Source organism: Carcharodon carcharias, chromosome 3, assembly GCF_017639515.1.
Source record: "Carcharodon carcharias isolate sCarCar2 chromosome 3, sCarCar2.pri, whole genome shotgun sequence".
Classification (NCBI taxonomy): Eukaryota; Metazoa; Chordata; class Chondrichthyes; order Lamniformes; family Lamnidae; genus Carcharodon; species Carcharodon carcharias.
The window spans coordinates 172,501,656-172,522,348 of NC_054469.1; the positions used below are offsets into that span (position 1 = coordinate 172,501,656).

Consider the following 20,693-nt stretch of genomic DNA (forward strand, 5'->3'; position numbering starts at 1 on the left):
TAATTTTGCTTCCAATCTCCACCCCTCCATCATTTTCACGTGGTCCATCTCTGACACTTCCCTTCCCTTCCTTGACCTCTCTGTCTCAATCTCTGGTGATAGACTGTCCACCAATATCCATTACAAACCCACCGACACCCACAGCTATCTCGACTACAGCTCCTCACACCCCACTTCCTGTAAGGACTCCATCCCATTCTCTCAGTTCCTTCGCCTCCGTCGCATCTGTTCCGATGATGCTACATTCAAAAACAGTTCCTCTGACATGTCCTCCTTCTTCCTTAACCGAGGTTTTCCACCCACGGTCGTTGACAGGGCCCTCAACCGTGTCCGGCCCATCTCCCGCGCATCCGCCCTCACTCCTTCTCCTCCCTCCCAGAAACATGATAGGGTCCCCCTTGTCCTCACTTATCACCCCACCAGCCTCCGCATTCAAAGGATCATCCTCCGCCATTTCCGCCAACTCCAGCATGATGCCACTACCAAACACATCTTCCCTTCACCCCCCTTATCGGCATTCCGTAGGGATCGCTCCCTCCGGGACACCCTGGTCCACTCCTCCATCACCCCCTACTCCTCAACCCCCTCCTATGGCACAACCCCTTGCCCACGCAAAAGATGCAACACCTGCCCCTTCACTTCCTCTCTCCTCACCGTCCAAGGACCCAAACACTCCTTTCAAGTGAAGCAGCATTTCACTTGCATTTCCCCCAACTTAGTCTACTGCATTCGTTGCTCCCAATGTGGTCTCCTCTACATTGGAGAGACCAAACGTAAACTGGGCGACCGCTTTTCAGAACACCTGCGGTCTGTCCGCAAGAATGACCCAAACCTCCCTGTCGCTTGCCATTTTAACACTCCACCCTGCTCTCTTGCCCACATGTCTGTCCTTGGCTTGCTGCATTGTTCCAGTGAAGCCCAACGCAAACTGGAGGAACAACACCTCATCTTCCGACTAGGGACTTTACAGCCTTCCGGACTGAATATTGAATTCAACAACTTTAGGTCGTGAGTCCCCTCCCCCATCCCCACCCCCTTTCTGTTTCCCCCTTCTTTTTTTTTTCCCAATAAATTATAAAGATTTTCCTTTTCCCACCTATTTCCATTATATAAAATAAAAAAAAAAATAAAAAAAAAACCCACTAGAGCTATACCTTGAGTGCCCTACCATCCATTCTTAATTAGCACATTCGTTTAGATAATATCACCAACTTTAACTTTAACACCTATGTGTTCTATTGTAGTATTGTTGTTGACATCTTTTGATGATCTGCTTCTATCACTGCTTGTTTGTCGCTACAACCACACCAACCCCCTCCACCTCTCTGTCTCTCTATCTCTCCGCCCCCCACACACACACCTTAAACCAGCTTATATTTCAGCTCTTTCCTGGACTCGAACTCAAGTTCTGTCGAAGGGTCATGAGGACTCGAAACGTCAACTCTTTTCTTCTCCGCCGATGCTGCCAGACCTGCTGAGTTTTTCCAGGTAATTCTGTTTTTGTTTTGGATTTCCAGCATCCGCAGTTTTTTTGTTTTTATCTCTGTGTTTAATTGACTGCCACTGCTCTTCAAGAAATGCCTACCTCCTTGAAGAAGTTCTGTTCCTCTCTGCGACAAGATTTCCGGATTTCTCTGTTGCCTTGTTCACCTTCATTGCTTTCCATTTCTCTCCTAGTGTTTGACAAGGTGTTTACTAAAACCCGCTTTCACAGCCATATCTCCTTTCTCAGTGACTGTCTCCGTCTCCGACTTACCCCACATGGATTTCAACTGAAATTCCACCCCTCATGTTTCGAACCCACCCAGGATTACAGGTATCTCCGGGACATAAAACGTTTCTCGGACTGCTGTTCCCGTCACATTCTGAAATCCACTCTCAGTGCCATGCGCCGCCATATGAACACACTCGACCTCTCCCTCCAGCAGCACCGCCGTACCCTTTTTCAAAGCTGCGCGTGCCCCCAGTTTCATTTTATCCTTCGGCTCATCCGACGCCTCAACAAGAAACTTTTTCTCTTTCTCTCAAGTGCTAAGGAACGCAAGCTCCAGCAACTCATCGACACCAACACCCATCTAGGACCCTCCACCCCTGCCTGTCCCTCCGTCCCCACCCCATCTTCCAATCCCAACCCCAGCCGTGTATTCACTATACCCCCTGACCTTCCCCTCTCCGATGCTGAACGTTCAGTGCTCAGCAAAGGACTTAGTTTCATACCCTTACGCCCTCACCTCAATGAATTTCGGGCTCGGCATGATACTGAACTCTTCTTCCGCCGTCTTCGTCTCCGGGCTCACTTCTTTGGGCAGGAGTCCTCTCCCAGTTCAACGGATCCTTTTACCCATCTTCAATATTCTCCCTCCACCTGGACCCCTCCCTCTGGATTCTTACCTTCTCTCGATCTTTTCATTGAGAACTGTCGGCGCGACATTAGTCGTCTCAATTTCTCTGCTCCTCTCACCCATTCTAACCTGTCTCTCTCTGAACTTACTGCACTCCATTCTCTCAGGTCCAACCCTGACATTGTCATCAAACCCGCTGACAAGGGTGGTGCTGTTGTTGTCTGGCGCACTGACCTCTACCACGCGGAGGCTGAGCGTCAACTCGCAGACACTTCCTCCTACCTCTCCCTGGACCATGACCCCACCACTGAACATCAAGCCATTGTTTCCAGGACTGTCACTGACCTCATCTCCTCTGGGGATCTCCCTCCCACAGCTTCCAACCTGATAGTTGCCCAACCTCGGACGGCCCGCTTCTATCTCCTACCCAAAATCCACAAACAGAACTGCCCCGGTAGACCGATCGTCTCAGCTTGCTCCTGCCCCACAGAACTCATTTCTCGTTATCTTGACTCCCTTCTCTCTCCCCTTGTCCAGTCCCTTCCCACCTACATCCGTGATTCCTCTGACACCTTACGTCACATCAACAATTTCCAGTTCCCTGGCCCCTACCGCTTCCTCTTCACCATGGACGTCCAATCCCTCTACACCTCCATCCCCCACCAGGATGGTCTGAGGGCCCTTAGCTTCTTCCTCGAACAGAGGCCCGAACAATCCCCATCCACCACTACTCTCCTCCGTCTGGCTGAACTTGTTCTCACGCTGAACAATTTCTCCTTCAACTCCTCTCACTTCCTCCAAATAAAAGGTGTGGCTATGGGTACCCGCATGGGCCCCAGCTATGCCTGTCTCTTTATGGGGTATGTGGAACATTCCTTGTTGCAGTCCTACTCCGGCCCCCTTCCACAACTCTTTCTCCGGTACATCGATGATTATTTCGGTGCTGCTTCATGCTCTCGTCAGGACTTGGAAAAATTTATTAATTTTGCTTCCAATCTCCACCCCTCCATCATTTTCACGTGGTCCATCTCTGACACTTCCCTTCCCTTCCTTGACCTCTCTGTCTCAATCTCTGGTGATAGACTGTCCACCAATATCCATTACAAACCCACCGACACCCACAGCTATCTCGACTACAGCTCCTCACACCCCACTTCCTGTAAGGACTCCATCCCATTCTCTCAGTTCCTTCGCCTCCGTCGCATCTGTTCCGATGATGCTACATTCAAAAACAGTTCCTCTGACATGTCCTCCTTCTTCCTTAACCGAGGTTTTCCACCCACGGTCGTTGACAGGGCCCTCAACCGTGTCCGGCCCATCTCCCGCGCATCCGCCCTCACTCCTTCTCCTCCCTCCCAGAAACATGATAGGGTCCCCCTTGTCCTCACTTATCACCCCACCAGCCTCCGCATTCAAAGGATCATCCTCCGCCATTTCCGCCAACTCCAGCATGATGCCACTACCAAACACATCTTCCCTTCACCCCCCTTATCGGCATTCCGTAGGGATCGCTCCCTCCGGGACACCCTGGTCCACTCCTCCATCACCCCCTACTCCTCAACCCCCTCCTATGGCACAACCCCTTGCCCACGCAAAAGATGCAACACCTGCCCCTTCACTTCCTCTCTCCTCACCGTCCAAGGACCCAAACACTCCTTTCAAGTGAAGCAGCATTTCACTTGCATTTCCCCCAACTTAGTCTACTGCATTCGTTGCTCCCAATGTGGTCTCCTCTACATTGGAGAGACCAAACGTAAACTGGGCGACCGCTTTTCAGAACACCTGCGGTCTGTCCGCAAGAATGACCCAAACCTCCCTGTCGCTTGCCATTTTAACACTCCACCCTGCTCTCTTGCCCACATGTCTGTCCTTGGCTTGCTGCATTGTTCCAGTGAAGCCCAACGCAAACTGGAGGAACAACACCTCATCTTCCGACTAGGGACTTTACAGCCTTCCGGACTGAATATTGAATTCAACAACTTTAGGTCGTGAGTCCCCTCCCCCATCCCCACCCCCTTTCTGTTTCCCCCTTCTTTTTTTTTTCCCAATAAATTATAAAGATTTTCCTTTTCCCACCTATTTCCATTATATAAAATAAAAAAAAAATAAAAAAAAAAAAAAAACCCACTAGAGCTATACCTTGAGTGCCCTACCATCCATTCTTAATTAGCACATTCGTTTAGATAATATCACCAACTTTAACTTTAACACCTATGTGTTCTATTGTAGTATTGTTGTTGACATCTTTTGATGATCTGCTTCTATCACTGCTTGTTTGTCGCTACAACCACACCAACCCCCTCCACCTCTCTGTCTCTCTATCTCTCCGCCCCCCACACACACACCTTAAACCAGCTTATATTTCAGCTCTTTCCTGGACTCGAACTCAAGTTCTGTCGAAGGGTCATGAGGACTCGAAACGTCAACTCTTTTCTTCTCCGCCGATGCTGCCAGACCTGCTGAGTTTTTCCAGGTAATTCTGTTTTTGTTTTGGATTTCCAGCATCCGCAGTTTTTTTGTTTTTATAGACTATTAATTAATTGAATTTAAGTTCCACCAGATGGGATTTGAGCTCATGTCCCCAGAGCATTATCTGAGGCCCCTGGATTATTAGTCCAGTAATATTACCAAAATGTCACTGCCTCCCCACGTTGTATTTTTCATTAAACTTGAAAAGTGAGAAAGTGTTGGGAGGCAAATCTTTTTTTATCTTTTGGATAAAGGGAAAAGTTACATTATATGATACCACAAAAGGATACATCAAATAAAATCCAGCATTTTAATGTCAGCAGGGCATAGTTATTGAAATGGGCTAGTCATTATAGATGTTCTCCAATCACTCCGTTGTGGTTCATCACAATCTAAACATTTATAAACAACGCTTTTAACTCTGAATGTTATGAAACTATGGTGCTGTTGTATTTTGTTGAAATAAAATCTGATGAATATATCTAATTTTTTGTGGATAAGTACGGGCATTTCCTAAGGGGAACTTTACAAATAAGAATATGTTCTAGTAACTTTTTCAATAACTTTGAATGCCTCTTTTCTCCGGTGTTTCCATATGGGCTTGTGACGACCTTTGACCTAGAAGCAGTACATTAAGGAAAATTGTAATTTTGTACAAGTGTGCCTTGCTGATAATAATTGTACCCATGAAACTCAGATGTTAAAGCCATTCTTGCTTGGACTGCTGACTTACCCTACCTTAGTAAAGAACTGCATATTGTGGAACTGTGTAGCGACATTGTATCACATTTGTGTAGGGAGTGATAAGGGTGCTTGTGGTTGTGTAAGACGTGTCTTTGTTATATCAATTATAAGTGAAATTTACCTTTATATTTGAAGTATCATTTATCTGTTAATTCATGTTTAATTTATGTTGGTTTTGATTTGTGTTAAAGTAAAAGTTACAAAAAGTGAAATCTTGCTGGTAATTTCTTCATTGGGGGTCATTCAGAAGGTTTGGTTATTTTCGAGTTATAGCTCCTCAGTGAGGATCGTAACAAAATTGGGGGCTTGAGTCCGGTTTTGAATGCAAAGACTGTAAAAATGGGTCTACTGAAGTTTTCCAGCATTTAAACAAACAAGATTTCATGTCTACTTCTGCTATATTGTATTGGGAAACATGAATACCTTTGAGACTCAAGCTTTTTTTGAGAAAGGTGATCTGATGCTCAAGGACTTGAAATCAAGGATAAAGTGTCCCCCATGTTTATCTGGTGAGGCACGCAAATAGATTATTATCCTTAGAGATGCATGATCAGCACAATCACTGATGTTGGCAGGTAGCATGAAGCTCTTTCCATAACACTGTATGTTTGTGATGAAGCTTATTTGGTTGATACAATATATCATTGTTGTTACTTGTGTAAAATTTGCTGAATAAAAAGGTAGTTATTTGGGGTGCTGATGGAAATAGTTCACCCATTCCTTTGTATAAGGTTAATTTAAAATGTTGCTTAGTTATGGTCCTTTCATTGTGGGTGACATTTACCCATTGAAGTGTTGATTCCTTGTTAGGAAATTACTTGACTGCAGATAAGGTACTGCTGTCTCCAGTGGCTTCGGGATGACCCATTAAGCCAGTTGAAACTGAAATTGTACAGGAAAAGCCGAGTAACTTAAAAAGATCCGCAATTGTCTGTAAACCTGCTGCAAAAATTAATGTTTCAACCAAGGATGCGTCCCAAGACTTAGAAACTCAACCTGCTAATTTTAAAAGGACATTGGAGCATCAGGCTGAAAAGGAAAAGTTAATGGTAGTTGACAACGATGTAAAGTCCTGAACTAGAAATACAGTAAAAGTATGAGCAAGATGAGGCAAAGCAGCTAGCAATAGTATTCGAAACTAATGATGAAAAAGAGGGTAGACAAGCTCTGAAGGAAAGTGGGAAAGGTTAATCCAGTGCCAACATTATAGAACTGTGAAGAATGATATGTGTTCTTGAACATAAATTACATCTTCAAGATGATGAGACAAATGCTCTTGCTAGAACTGAATTAGATAAAGCTCAAACTGAGCGAGAGGAAGAAAAGCAAAAAGAAATCAAGAAAATCTGTGAACTGCATAAAAAGGAATATCAAGCTTTCTTAGCTCAACATCGACATAACCTTAACAAAGTTCTTAAAGTAGCTGAAGAGGATTTTACTCAACAGAAAAATGAATTGCTTGCACAAAAGGAGGCAGTATTAAACTAAAACAAAAAAGGTGGAATCATCTGTGCCTGCTGGGATCAGGAGTGTTCAGTGCCGTGACTGAACAATCTGGCGAGAAGGCCAAAAATCAGTTTTACAGCGTCATGAAACCAATTTGCAATTATCCGCTCAGCCCATTGATGGTGGGCAGCATTTTCTGCCATCGGACGTTGGCAACCTCATTGTAATGCATCAGCATATTATTATAAGACTAGTCTGCCGGACTCATCCCCCTCCACCAGATCATCCGCCCATGTTGGCGTGATTGTACATCAACATGTTTCACAACAGCATATAAAAGGCGCGCACTTGGGAGGCTGCACTTCAGGGGAACTCAGGGGTGAGTGCGCAGTAACGTTGCAATGCGCTCGCGAGGGATGCTTGTTGGACTTCAAGGTTGAGGCGCCTTGCGGCAAGGGAGGGAAAAGGCTGCCCTACAGTTGAAGTGATTTTGGCAGGAGGCGGGGGGGGTGCGTGCAAAGGCTGACATGCAGTTCAAGGTAGCGCACAAGCACATGTGGGGGGGATGGGTGGGCGAGGGAAGCAACCATGCAAACCTTGTATAAAGTGACCATTCCTTTGCAGCAGAGACAGAGACAGTTCAGGTGCAGCCACATTGATATGATTGGAGTCGGACCTCTAGCTCATCTTCCCACTCAAGCAATGCAGAGGCATCAAAGTGCCACCAAGTACTCTAAAGCTTTTCACCCCTTGGGTGCAGATTCCAAAGTAATGAATGTTTTAGTGGACTGCAAAGCAGTTGGACGACTAGGCATGTTGTACAATCTCCTTGCTAAAGCTGGCTGTGGAGCAGTCACTGATGGAGGTGCTCACAGTCCTTTGCAATGTCAGCATCCCGGTTTGGACCAGTCTCCCCCATGGTTCAAGCTAACAGTGCAGCTTTGCAATGTGGGTTAGGAGAATTCCTGAGCTGAGAGCACAGCATGCAGCTGAATGGGCAAACCTACTGTCAGGCGGAGGAAGGTGGGGTTTTGGGCAACCATGCAGTGCATTAATCTCTGACCATCCAAGTAGTGGCCACCGCTCTTTGGGGTGTTTTAAGGGGACTTCACACTTAACCAGGACAGATTCATAGTACACCCATGCTAACCCAGGCGTCTGTCTCGTTCATCCTGCAGGAGGGATACATCAGGATCATGGAGCCTGGTGAACTAGCTGTATGCCTCGTGGCGTACGGAGAGCGAAGCCGATGGAGAAGAGTGACTGAGGCGCCTGGCTGGGCAGAGGGAGAAGCAGCACCCTCGAGAAAAAGGGGTGGCTGGGGCTTCTGCACACACTGCCAAAGAGCCACACTGAGCCATCTTTAGTCAGCACCTAGCTAGACCCAGCGTCTATAGACACCGCTTTTCATTCCTGCAGCTGACCAAGAACCAGTGTCGCTGAGGATTGCATATGTCCAGGGAACTGGTCGGTCACATCAGCCAACTACTGCAGATGGGGAAATGGGGGGCATCCACTGCCAGTGGCCATGAAAGTAACCATGGTGCTCAATTTCTACCCCAGTGCCTCCTTTCAGGGCCCCATAGGTGACCTGTGTGGGATATCACAAGCCTCCACCCACACATGCATCCATGAGATCAGGGATGCCATCTTTGCAAGAGCACACAACATTTTGCCCAGGACCAGGAGAGCCAGGATGCAAGAGTGATTGGATTTGCCCAGATCTCGGGTTTCCTACAGGTGCAGGGTGCCATCAACTGCACTCATGTGGCATTTGGATCACTGTCGCAACAAGCGGTCAACTATGTCAACCACAAGGACTTCCATTCACTGGATATGCAGCTGGTGTGTGACCAACACCAAAGCATCCTGCAGATCTGCGCACAGTTTCCAGGGAGTGTCCGCGACTTCTAAATTCTCAGTTGGTCACAGTTTCCTGACGTCTTCCAGGGTCCGCAAAAGCCAGGGGTGGCTCTTTGGGACAAGGGCTACACGCAGAGGACATGGCTGATGACACCCGTGCGGCGGCCTCAGACTGCAGTAGAGTGACACTATAACGAGGCTCATGCTGCAACTCACAACTTGGTGGAGCAAACCATTGGGATGCTGAAAATCAGGTTCCGGTGCCTGGACAGGTGAAGCCCTGCAATATAGTCCACAGAGGGTTTCATGTATCATCATCACCTGCTGCACCCTTTACAACCTGGTGCTCCAACGGGGAGAGGAGGAGTGGCTAGCTGAGGAGGAGATGGAGGAGCTAGAGGACTCCGATGAGGAGGAAGTCAATGGGGATGGGGGTGAGGAAGTCCTTGAAGGCGACAATGATGGAGATGAGGTCCTTGCACTGGCCATATGAGGCAGGAGCACTCAGGAGGCCCTCATAAGACAATGATGCCATGCAGAGAAGAGACACCATAAGATCCTCACATTGAATCTGTGAATATTTGACTCCAGTCTGGCTTATGGCAGCGCACATACCCTCTGTGATAATACTCCTGTCATAGAGACACAGTAGAGGCCCCAATAGTCAGTCTGTTGCAGGAGGGTAATGATGACATGCAGTGATGACACTCTTCACATTGCCTCTGTGAAGATCTGACTCCTGTCTGGCTGAGAGCAGCTCGCTTGCGATCTGTGATCAGGGTCATATCACAGAGATGCAGCCATGAAACCTTAATCTGATCCTTAGTCTGCCTTCAGCACCTGACCCCTTCAGGAACACAGCATCACTGGTCACAGATGCTGAAGAGATGGAGGCCAGCCCCACCTTAAAGTTGCTGAGAGCACACAGAGAGAATGACGGAACTCTGCGATGTCTGCCCATGACATTCTGGCAGCAATGACAGGCACCATCGAGGTGCAGGCATCAGTAATGTGTTCAGGGAGTGTGAAGCCGGACCATTACTTTAGTCTGAAGGTGCACAAAGCACAGGGAAGAGGACCTGGTCTGAGACACATGCCTTTATCTTGTGCAGAAAGGTTTCACATCTGAGTGGCATGAACACTGCTCATCAGAACAAGGAGACAAAGACAGGGGGATGTTCTTGGGAGTTTATTGACAATGGTGAACATTATACAGAGGTGATTCAGATCTGTGCCCAGGTTGTGCAACTACATCTTCTTAACCTTCCTAAACCTGCCGCTACGTCTTGGTGCTTCCTGAACATCCACAGTGGAGGTGGAGGCTGACTGTGGCTCCCTGTCTGTGATTACCTTAACAGGTGTCCTCTGCAGGTCTGAGATCTGGAGGGCCCCAGCCTACTTTCATGGTCCTGCTGTGTGGCAGTGTCACCTCCTCCATCTGTAATGCTGGAGCTGCTGAGGTCACGGGAAGAGGGGATTCAAATGGGCTTGACACACCCAGAGTCACCTGGCAAATGGCCCTGGGCAATGCACCTGCTGACCCTCCTCCCTGTGGGGCCCAAAGGCCCCTGGCTGACTCCTTGAGGAGAACAGGAAGCAGGAGTGAGATTGAGCTGCCACACACCCCTCTCACGTACGCACTGTGGAGGCCAACTATGGCATCAGCAATCGAGCTGACCCAAAGCAGCAGTGCAGGAGCAAAGTCCTGGACCAAGGTCTCAATGGCAGCAGCCATTCTGCAAGCATTCCGGCACTATCACCTCAGCCTGAACATGGATGCAGCCCTCCGTCATGCTTTGCAATCTGAGGAGTGCAGCGGACATCCCATCCTGATGTTCCCGAACTTGCCTTTGTAGCTCCAGCAACTGTGACATGACTGAGCCCAGAGGCTCATCATCTGACTCGGACTCAGCAACGTTCTGGCTTCCAGCAGTCCTCTGAGTGCCGGACACCTGGGAAGTCCCTGCCTCCGCCTGCTGTGGATCAGAAAGTGCAATGTGCTCACTGGATTGTGATCCCGAGGCTACTCTAAAGCTAGGTCCCACTGAGGTGTGTGTCTCTGCACTGGTGGAGGGTGTGGGTGAGCGCTGTGACAGGACTTCAAAGAGGGTGCCTTCAGATTCCTCTTCAGAGGTTTCTTCAGGTCTTGATTGGTGGCTCTGGGTCGTGGAATCTATCTTTCACAGATGTGCCTGTGAAAGCAAGGGGAGATAATTAGTGCATGGCAGTGGCCTGTGAAGAGGACACATCACTCACAGCTTGGTTGTCTGATGGATGTTGCACTGCTGGATCCTCACTTGGTAGAGCACTGCAGACCTCACTGTCAGTACAGGACTGGTCCAGCTCTTCGCCAGCCAGCTGGATAACTCTATTTTCAAAGCCCATGAGGATCTTGATTTCAGGCATTCCGCCACAGGTAAGTGATCTCTCCCCATTGTTGTGAGCCAGCTTGTACTGCATAAATAGAGTGTAAGCAGGACGCCTGCCAGGCCGGATGATAAGTATGCCTGGCATGTGTGGGTGGTGCTTGGCCCCATGGACGGGATGAGGACGATGAAGATGCGTGTGAGAGAATGAATGAGAATGTCCCTTGAACTGGCAGTGAGTAAGGGCCCTGTGGATGTGTGATGGGTTCGTGAGTGTATGAGTTGAGAGCGATGAGAAGAGTGACTTACCCTGGCAGAACAAAGGAGATCATTCATCCTCTTATGGCACTGGGTGACTGTTCTCCTCTGCAGGGTCGGGCACTGACCACTACTGCCACCGCTTCCCAAGCCAGCTTAGTGATGTTGCTGCCCAACCTGTGGCCAGAGCGGGGGTACATAAAATCACGGTGAGCATCCAGTGTGTCCAAAAGACATTCCAGGGCTGTGTCATTGAACCTGAGGGGGCTGCATTCTTTTTGGCTTTCAAGGCCATGTGTTCTTTGCAGCAGTCATGGTTTGGAAGCACTGAGAGGTGTGCACGCAGCTGGACTTTAAATATGGTGCCCCACATGATGAAGAGGTGATGGTGGGCAACTAAGAGCCTGCCCACCATGGAAACAGTGTTTCCAAGGAATGCATATTTAATGCAGCGGGTTTGGGATGATACGGCATGAAAAGCCGCCATTGCGGCCGGCGGGTAAAACATCATTTTATCCGCCCACTACAGCACTTATTGCAAATCTCAGACGATTCCACTCGAAGAGCGCAAAACCAAAGTAATAGTCTATAGAACCCATAACCCTGATGTTCCTAGAAAAGTTCAAAACCAAGAACCAAATGCTGTTTTAGAGGAGTTTGGTGCTGCAGCCATTTACACTAAAAATTGTGCCGTTGCAGATTGAAATGATGTAATCACAGAAAGCCTGTCGAGACTTTAAAGAACAAGGAAAGTAACAATGTCTTAAATCCAAGTGAATGTATTAGGGTTCATAAAATTGTAAAATTACACTGTTTTTAATTAAGCTTATTTTTATCATTGTTGTTACTAGTGTAACATGTAATGTGCTAACTGTTTGAAGTGTTTATGGTGTTAAGGACTTGCTGTATTTTGAACATTGCTGTAAAGTAAACTTTACCACTGTAAAGCTTTCTTTCCTTTAAGTTGGGGGGTGGGTGGGGGGGCAGAGTGTGATGCCCTTTAACCCAGATATGGTACAGAAAGGAAAATTTGTAATTTCTTAACAAGTCTGTGGAATCTATAATTGTTCTTAAGAATTTTTGTAAAGGACTTATAAGAATTTACATCATTGTAAAGGGATCAATTGTAATTTTCCTGGATAGTTCCTTGTGGCCTTGCAACCCTTGACCTGATAGCAGTACCAACAGGAGGGAAGTTAAGAAGCCATAAGGTTGGAAGGCACAAAAGAGAGCCGCAGAAACACGGTGAGTTACAACCAGAGTGGCTGGAGAGTGAAAGCAATCAGCACACAGATGCAGGTGTAAAGAATAAGCAGACAGGGGCAGAAAGAGGAACACAGAATTCTTGTGAGAGGAAGCCAGCAAAGCTATACTTTCTGTTTGGCAGTAAGAAGAAAAATTAAATTCAAGAAGCTCTTAGGGAAGCGATATTTGAGCAAGCTAGAAGGAACTGAATCCTAAAAAGTAGTGTGCATACCTCAGGTATGCAAAAGAGCTGAGAGTATTGAGGATCAGATCATGAATTGAGTGTTATCAGTTGGTCAATTGAAAAGAAACTTGGATTGTCCACAAGGACTATCGTGACCTGAGGGAGGGTGTTTGTAGAAATGTACCTTGCTGATGATGAACATACCCATGAAACTCAAAGCTGAAAACTGTTGTCAGGTAGGACCCCTGGCCTATCCTGCATGAATAAAGAATGGCATATTGTGGAACTGTGTAGCTATGTAGTGCCACACATCTGCAGGCAGTGATGTGGGTGCTTGTGGTTGTGTAAGAGGTATCTTGTTGTATTGATTATTTCAAACGGAATTTACCTTTATACTTGAAGTATCACTTGCCTATTAATTCATGTTTAATTTATATGGTTCTGATTCATGTTAAAGGAAAACTTACAAAAAGTGAAATCTTATTGGTAATGTCTTCATTTGGGTGTCATTCAGCAAATTTGGTTATTTTTGGTTTACTGTTCCCTCACGGGGTTTGTAACAGTGTAAACATTCATTAAGAACATTTGGCATCCTGAAAGCTCAATGTTTTTGTGGCAAACATTTTATTTCTGTGAATTTGTGGCCATTCATTAAATGCCTGTCAAAGGTGTTTTGTGAAGCTTTCAATTATTTACTTAGATTTGGATATTTATTTATTCAGATATTTACTTAGAAAAGGAGAGAAAGATCAGGCTTTTACAAAGCTTCCAGCTGTAGACAGGGCTTTTATCCAATTCTTTGGTATGTACAAAGCTTGGTATGGGACTAATTTTTGCACGGCAATTAGAATGACTCTTTTCTTTGTGTGCTCTTCTTGGACTCAGCATAAGATTGAGGAAAGGATCCAAAATACTGGGACAGAAAATAGTCAAAAAACTGTTTGCTGGAAAGTTTAACCTATTATTAAAAAATTTCAGTGGAAGATGAAGGACCAAATATAGGACACCACCAAGATTGAAAGTGAAAATAAGTGCGGAAATAAATTGCATTTATATTGTACATTGCATATCCCCCAGGACATCTCAAAGTACTTTAAAGACAGTGAATTATTTCAATTGTTTCAAGTGTATCCACATTTTAATGTAGAAAAACCCTGCAGCAAGTGTGCAACATGATGAATGGTGGGCCCTGGGAAGTACAGAGGATCAGAGGGACCTTGGTGTGCATGTCCATCAGTCCCTTAAGGTTGCGGGAGAGGTACATAAGGAGGCTAAGAAGGCATATTGGGATACTTGCCTTTATTAGCCGAGGCATAGAATATAAGAGCAGGGAGGTTATGCTGGAACTGTATAAAACGCTGGTTAGGCCACAACTAGAATTCTGGAATCCACATTATAGGAAGGATGTGATTGCACTAGAGAGAGTGCAGAGAAGATTTGCCAGGATGTTGTCTGGGCTGGAGAGCTTTAGTTATGAGGAGAGATGGGATAGACTGGGATAAAAACAAAAAACTGCGGATGCTGGAAATCCAAAAAAAAACAGAATTACCTGGAAAAATTCAGCCGGTCTGGCAGCATCGGCAGAGAGAAAAGAGTTGACGTTCTGAGTCCTCATGGCCCTTCAACAGAACTGAGTGAATATAAGGAGAGGGGTGAAATATAAGCTGGTTTAAGGTGAGGTCGGGGGGGGGTGGGGGGGGCAGAGAAGTGGGGGGGGGAGGGGGTGGAGTGGTTGTAGGGACAAGCAAGCAGTGATAGGAGCAGATAATCAAAAGATGTCACAGACAAAAGAACAAAAGAACACAGGTGTTGAAGGTAGTGATATTATCTAAATGAATGTGCTAATTAAGAATGGATGGTAGGGCACTCAAGGTACAGCTCTAGTGGGGTGGGGTGGAAAGACAGGCAGGGCATAAAAGATTTAAAAATAATGGAAATAGGTGGGAAAAGAAAAATTTATATAAATTATTGGAAAAAACAATAGGAAGGAGGAAGAAACAGAAAGGGGGTGGGGATGGAGGAGGGAGTTCAAGATCTAAAGATGTTGAATTCAATATTCAGTCCGGAAGGCTGTAAAGTGCCCAGTTGGAAGATGAGGTGCTGTTCATCCAGTATGCGCTGGGCTTCACTGGAACAATGCAGCAAGCCAAGGACAGACATGTGGGCAAGAGAGCAGGGTGGAGTGTTAAAACAACAAGCGACAGGGAGGTTTGGATCATTCTTGCGGACAGACCGAAGGTGTTCTGCAAAGCGGTCGCCCAGTTTACGTTTGGTCTCTCCAATGTAGAGGAGACCGCATTTGGAGGAACGAATGCAGTAGACTAAGTTGGGGGAAATGCAAGTGAAATGTTGCTTCACTTGAAAGGATTGTTTGGGCCCTTGGACAGTGAGGAGAGAGGAAGTGAAGGGGCAGGTGTTGCATCTTTTGTGTGGGCGTGGGGAGGTGCCATAGGTGGGGGTTGAGGAGTAGGGAGTGATGGAGGAGTGAACCATGGTGTCCCAGAGGGAATGATCCCTACGGAATGCCGCCATGGGGGGTGAAGGGAAGATGTGTTTGGTGGTGGCATCATGCTGGAGTTGACGGAAATGGCGGAGGATGATCCTTTGAATGCGGAGGCTGGTGGGGTGATAAGTGAGGACAAGGGGGACCCTATCATGTTTCTGGGAGGGAGGAGAAGGTGCGGGAGATGGGCCGGACATGGTTGAGGGCCCTGTCAACGACCGTGGGTGGAAAACCTCAGTTAAGGAAGAAGGAGGACATGTCAGAGGAACTGTTTTTGAAGGTAGCATCATCAGAACAGATGTGACAGAAGCGAAGGAGCTGAGAGAATGGGATGGAGTCCTTACAGGAAGCGGGCTGTGAGGAGCTGTAGTCGATGTAGCTGTGGGACTCGGTAGGCTTGTAATGGATATAGGTGGATAGTCTATCACCAGAGATTGAGACAGAGAGGTCAAGGAAGGAAAGGGAAGTGTCAGAGATGGACCATGTGAAAATGATGGAGAGGTGGAGTTTGGAAGCAAAATTAATAAATTTTTCCAAGTCCCGACGAGAGCATGAAGCAGCACCGAAGTAATTATCGATGGACCGGAGAAAGAGTTGTGGGAGGGGGCCGAAGTAGGACTGGAACAAGGAATGTTCCACATACCCGATAAAGAGACATGCATAGGTGGGGCCCATGCGGGTACCCATAGCCACACCTTTTATTTGGAGGAAGTGAGAGGAGTTAAAGGAGAAATTGTTCAGTGTGAGAACAAATTCAGCCAGACGGAGGAGAGTAGTGGTGGATGGGGAATGTTCGGGTCTCTGTTCGAGGAAGAAGCTAAGTGCCCTCCCACCATCCTGGTGGGGGATGGAGGTGTAGAGGGATTGGACGTCCATGGTGAAGAGGAAGCGGTTGGGGCCAGGGAACTGGAAATTGTTGATGTGACGTAAGGTGTCAGAGGAATCATGGATGTAGGTGGGAAGGGACTGGACAAGGGGAGAGAGAAGGGAGTCAAGATAAGGAGAAATTAGTTTCGTGGGGCAGGAGCAAGCTGACACGATCGGTTTACCGGGACAGTTCTTTTTGTGGATTTTGGGTAGGAGGAAGAAGTGGGCCATCCGAGGTTGGGCGACTATCAGGTTGGAAGCTGTGGGAGGAAGATCTGCAGAGGAGATGAGGTTAGTGACAGTCCTGGAAACAATGCAGATCTTCCTCCCACAGCTTCCAACCTGATAGTCGGCCAACCTCGGACGGCCCGCTTCTTCCTCCTACCCAAAATCCACAAACAGAACTGTCCCGGTAGACCGATCATGTCAGCCTGCTCCTGCCCCACGGAACTCATTTCTCGTTATCTTGACTCCCTTCTCTCTCCCCTTGTCCAGTCCCTTCCCACCTACATCCGTGATTCCTCTGACACCTTACGTCACATCAACAATTTCAGGTTCCCTGGCCCCAACCGCTTCCTCTTCACCATGGACGTCCAATCCCTCTACACCCCCATTCCCCACCAGAGTGGTCTGAGGGCCCTTAGCTTCTTCCTCGAACAGAGGCCTGAACAATCCCCATCCACCACTACTCTCCAACGTCTGACCTAACTTGTTCTCACACTGAACAATTTCTCCTTCAACTCCTCTCACTTCCTCCAAATAAAAGGGCCCCAGCTATGCATGTCTCTTTATGGGGTATGTGGAACATTCTTTATTCCAGTCCTACTCTGGCCCCCTTCCACAGCTCTTTCTCTGGTACATCAATGATTACTTCAGTGCCGCTTCATGCTCTCGTCGGGACTTGGAAAAATGTATTAATTTTGCTTCCAATCTCCACCCCTCCATCATTTTCACATGGTCCATCTCTGGCACTTCCCTTCCCTTCCTTGACCTCTCTGTCTCAATCTCTGGTGATAGACTGTCCACCAATATCCATTTCAAGCCTACCAAGTCCCACAGCTACCTCGACTACAGCTCCTCACAGCCCGCTTCCTGTAAGGACTCCATCCCATTCTCTCAGTTCCTTCGCCTCCGTCGCACCTGTTCTGATGATGCTACCTTCAAAAACAGTTCCTCTGACGTGTCCTCCTTCTTCCTTAACCGAGGTTTTCCACCCACGGTCGTTGACAGGGCCCTCAACCATGTCTGGCCCATCTCCCGCGCATCCGCCCTCACGCCTTGTCCTCCCTCCCAGAAACATGATAGGGTCCCCCTCGTCCTCACTTATCACCCCACCAACCTCCGCATTCAAAGGATCATCCTCCGCCATTTCCGCCAACTCCAGCATGATGCCACCACCAAACACATCTTCCCTTCACGTCCCCCCCCCCCCCCGCCCCCACCGGCGGCATTCCGTAGGGATCGTTCCCTCCGTGACACCCTGGTCCACTCCTCCATCACCCCCTACTCCTCAACCCCCACCTATGATACCTCCCCACGCCCACGCAAAAGATGAAACACCTGCCCCTTCACTTCCTCTCTCCTCACCATCCAAGGGCCCAAACACTCCTTTCAAGTGAAGCAGCATTTCACTTGCATTTCCCCCAACTTAGTCTACTGCATTCGTTGCTCCCAATGCGGTCTCCTCTACATTGGAGAGACCAAACGCAGACTGGGCGACCGCTTTGCAGAACACCTTCAGTCTGTCTGCAAGAATGACCCAGACCTCCCTGTCATGTGCCATTTTAACACTCCACCCTGCCCTCTTGCCTCCAGCCATTAAGGTCAATGCTGCCGCACTTCAAGGCGAGATTCAGAGACTTGTTTAAGTGCTTTCTTTTTCCTCCCCAGGAACGTTGGCGATTTGAGTGTTGAGAGAATAGGACCTGGCAGGCGTGATGATTTTCTGCTATGCAGGCACAGTGTCCTCTCCACCAAAGTTGATTTTGCAGGAGTTTTGCCTGAATTCTTGTGGAGCTGGCTTTAAGAAGGACTCTTAGCATTTGGTCAATGGTCTTCCCATTAAAATCCAGAAGATGCAGCGGAATTTCTCTAGCACTCTTATGTGTCGCTGATACACAGTTCAGGTCTTGCTGCAGAAGTGTGGTGACAACAACTACTCCATATGCTAAGACTTCTGTTAACTTATGGAGGTCTTTGTTGTCAAACAGTCACTGTCATAGTTTGTAGAAGGCTCTTCTTGTCGGTGTTGAATCTTCTTGTCAATGTTGGCCTTTTGAGCACAGTGACCTCCCAGGTATGGGAAGTGTTCAACATATTTCAGAGTCTGTCCTTCAACATAAATGGGAGGTGGAATATTTGGCTGATCAGGTATGGGTTGATATGAGTTTGTTTAGGTCACGTTTCTTGTGTGCAGTATTGAATAGATTGAAAGTGGCTTGTAAATCTGGTAGAGAGTGGATAATGTCACTCAGTCATCTGCAAACTGTAGATAATGTATATCTATGGTAGTTTAGTTTTTGGCATGCAGGTGACTGAGGTTAAAAAGTTTTCCATCGAGACAGCATTTAATACTGACATTAGAGAGCAGTTGATTTTTGATGAGGTGAGTAGCCACTGTCTGGTAGATTGTAAATAATATGGGGGCTATCCTTGCTTGATCCCAGTCCGGATTTTGAAGGCATCTGTATCAGATCACCCATTCAAGCTAGTTGGAGATATATCATCATGAAGCAACTGCAAAATTATGAAAAAGTTTCTTGGACATCTAATTCCTTGGAGTACAATCCACAGACCCTCGTAGTTTACTGCTTTGGTGCTTTACTTACAATTGGATAGTCAAGAGTGGAACCAAAGAAAGGCAGTCCAGTATAGCTGAACAAGAGAAAAAAATCTTGCAATTGGCCATGTCAAAGGCTGTAGGGTGGCTGAAGAGGTCATTGTATCAGAGACTTATTGCTGACTTTGATTTAGATTGCCTCTTGTGGGAAAAATGGACACGGATATGTAATTTTAAAAAGTTGCATTTCATTGTGCCTTGTTATGTTGGAAGGCCTCAGCGTTTCACATATTGCATTATATTTGGAGTGATATAATGTACAATTTTCCACTCTATGTTTTTCAGATATTAAATTGGCTATGAAAAGAGTTGTCAAACAGAGGGGAATTGCTGAGACAGAAGCACAGTACAGGGGAATATCATATTGTTAGGGAAAATCACAGGTTGAGTACACGCTTTATAGATCGAAATTGGAAGAGGCCATGGAACAGATTTGTAATAGTGACCTTGGTTGTGGGTTGGCATGTTCCAAGGAGATATTTACAGAGCAAGATGAATATACTTCAGTGTGTAAATAATAAATCTACTGCCAGTTGTACTGATTTCAAAAATATGTAGCAAATCTAATAAAGAATAAAGATACTTCTCTTTTATCAAGGCATTTTGAAACCAACTTAGAAAGAAAATGAAGTCCATTTATAAGTAGTTTATCAATGACAGCACATTTTGAACTTTATGTATGTACTTCAGACATGTGGGCCAAGTTTACATTGTAATTGGGACATTTCATGCACTCTTTGTCGAAGCACTAAAGAATGGGCTGTGGGAATTTCCGTGCAGGAAGTCATACAGATCATCATTGTTTTGTGAATATAGAACATATTGTTACAGACAGGAGGCGGATGAGGTTAAACAGCTCTGATTCCTCCACTCACTACCCGTCTGTAAACAGAAAGGTGTTTTTGATTTTTGATTTCCCCCTTTATAAGTGGTGGTGCATTTTCCCCAACCCTTCAGTTTTGGAGTTATCCAATCCTCTATTAATAGCCCCACAGCAAACTCGAGATAAGGTAAAATAAGAGGGATAGTTTATTTCACACACACACACAAAACAAGGGAAGGGGTTTTGAAACATCCTCCCCTTTTGCATTCATCCCATAAAAGAGGGGAAATGGAAAGAAAGGGGATCAGGGCAAAGACCACCACAAAAGTAAGAATAATAGTTTCATGTGGGTCCAGAGTCCAGAATCAATGTCTAAGTGTTCTTTTAGGTGGCTTTGTCTGGCAGAATTCCTGGTCTTGGTCCTAGGAACTGGTTGCAGGTTGAGTCCATTGAAGATGCAGCAAAGTATTCTTGTATTAGTTCACTCTGTAGTGAAATACAGGGTTTTTCTGGAAATCAAACATGGAGAGAGATGGAGGCCAAAGGCAGGCTGCTAGTTTAGAGTTCGGTTCTCTTTGGAGGTTAAACTGCAACTGAAGATAAAATTCAACAGTTGTATAACTAAAGGGATTCAAACAGCTCAAGTCTCTGTGACAGGGTAATTCCAGATTGAGGTATTCAGCCAATGAAGCGCCCTTGTTAAAATTTCTGGAATTTTCTGTACCCATTGATGAGAACGCCAAA

General features: G+C 46.6%; 1 protein-coding gene across 1 annotated transcript in view; it reads left to right on the forward strand.

Moving 5' to 3' along the window:
* fbxl7 (F-box and leucine-rich repeat protein 7) overlaps positions 1–20,693 on the forward strand; it is a 391,183-nt gene that overhangs the window by 314,077 nt on the left and 56,413 nt on the right. The window lies entirely within an intron of this gene.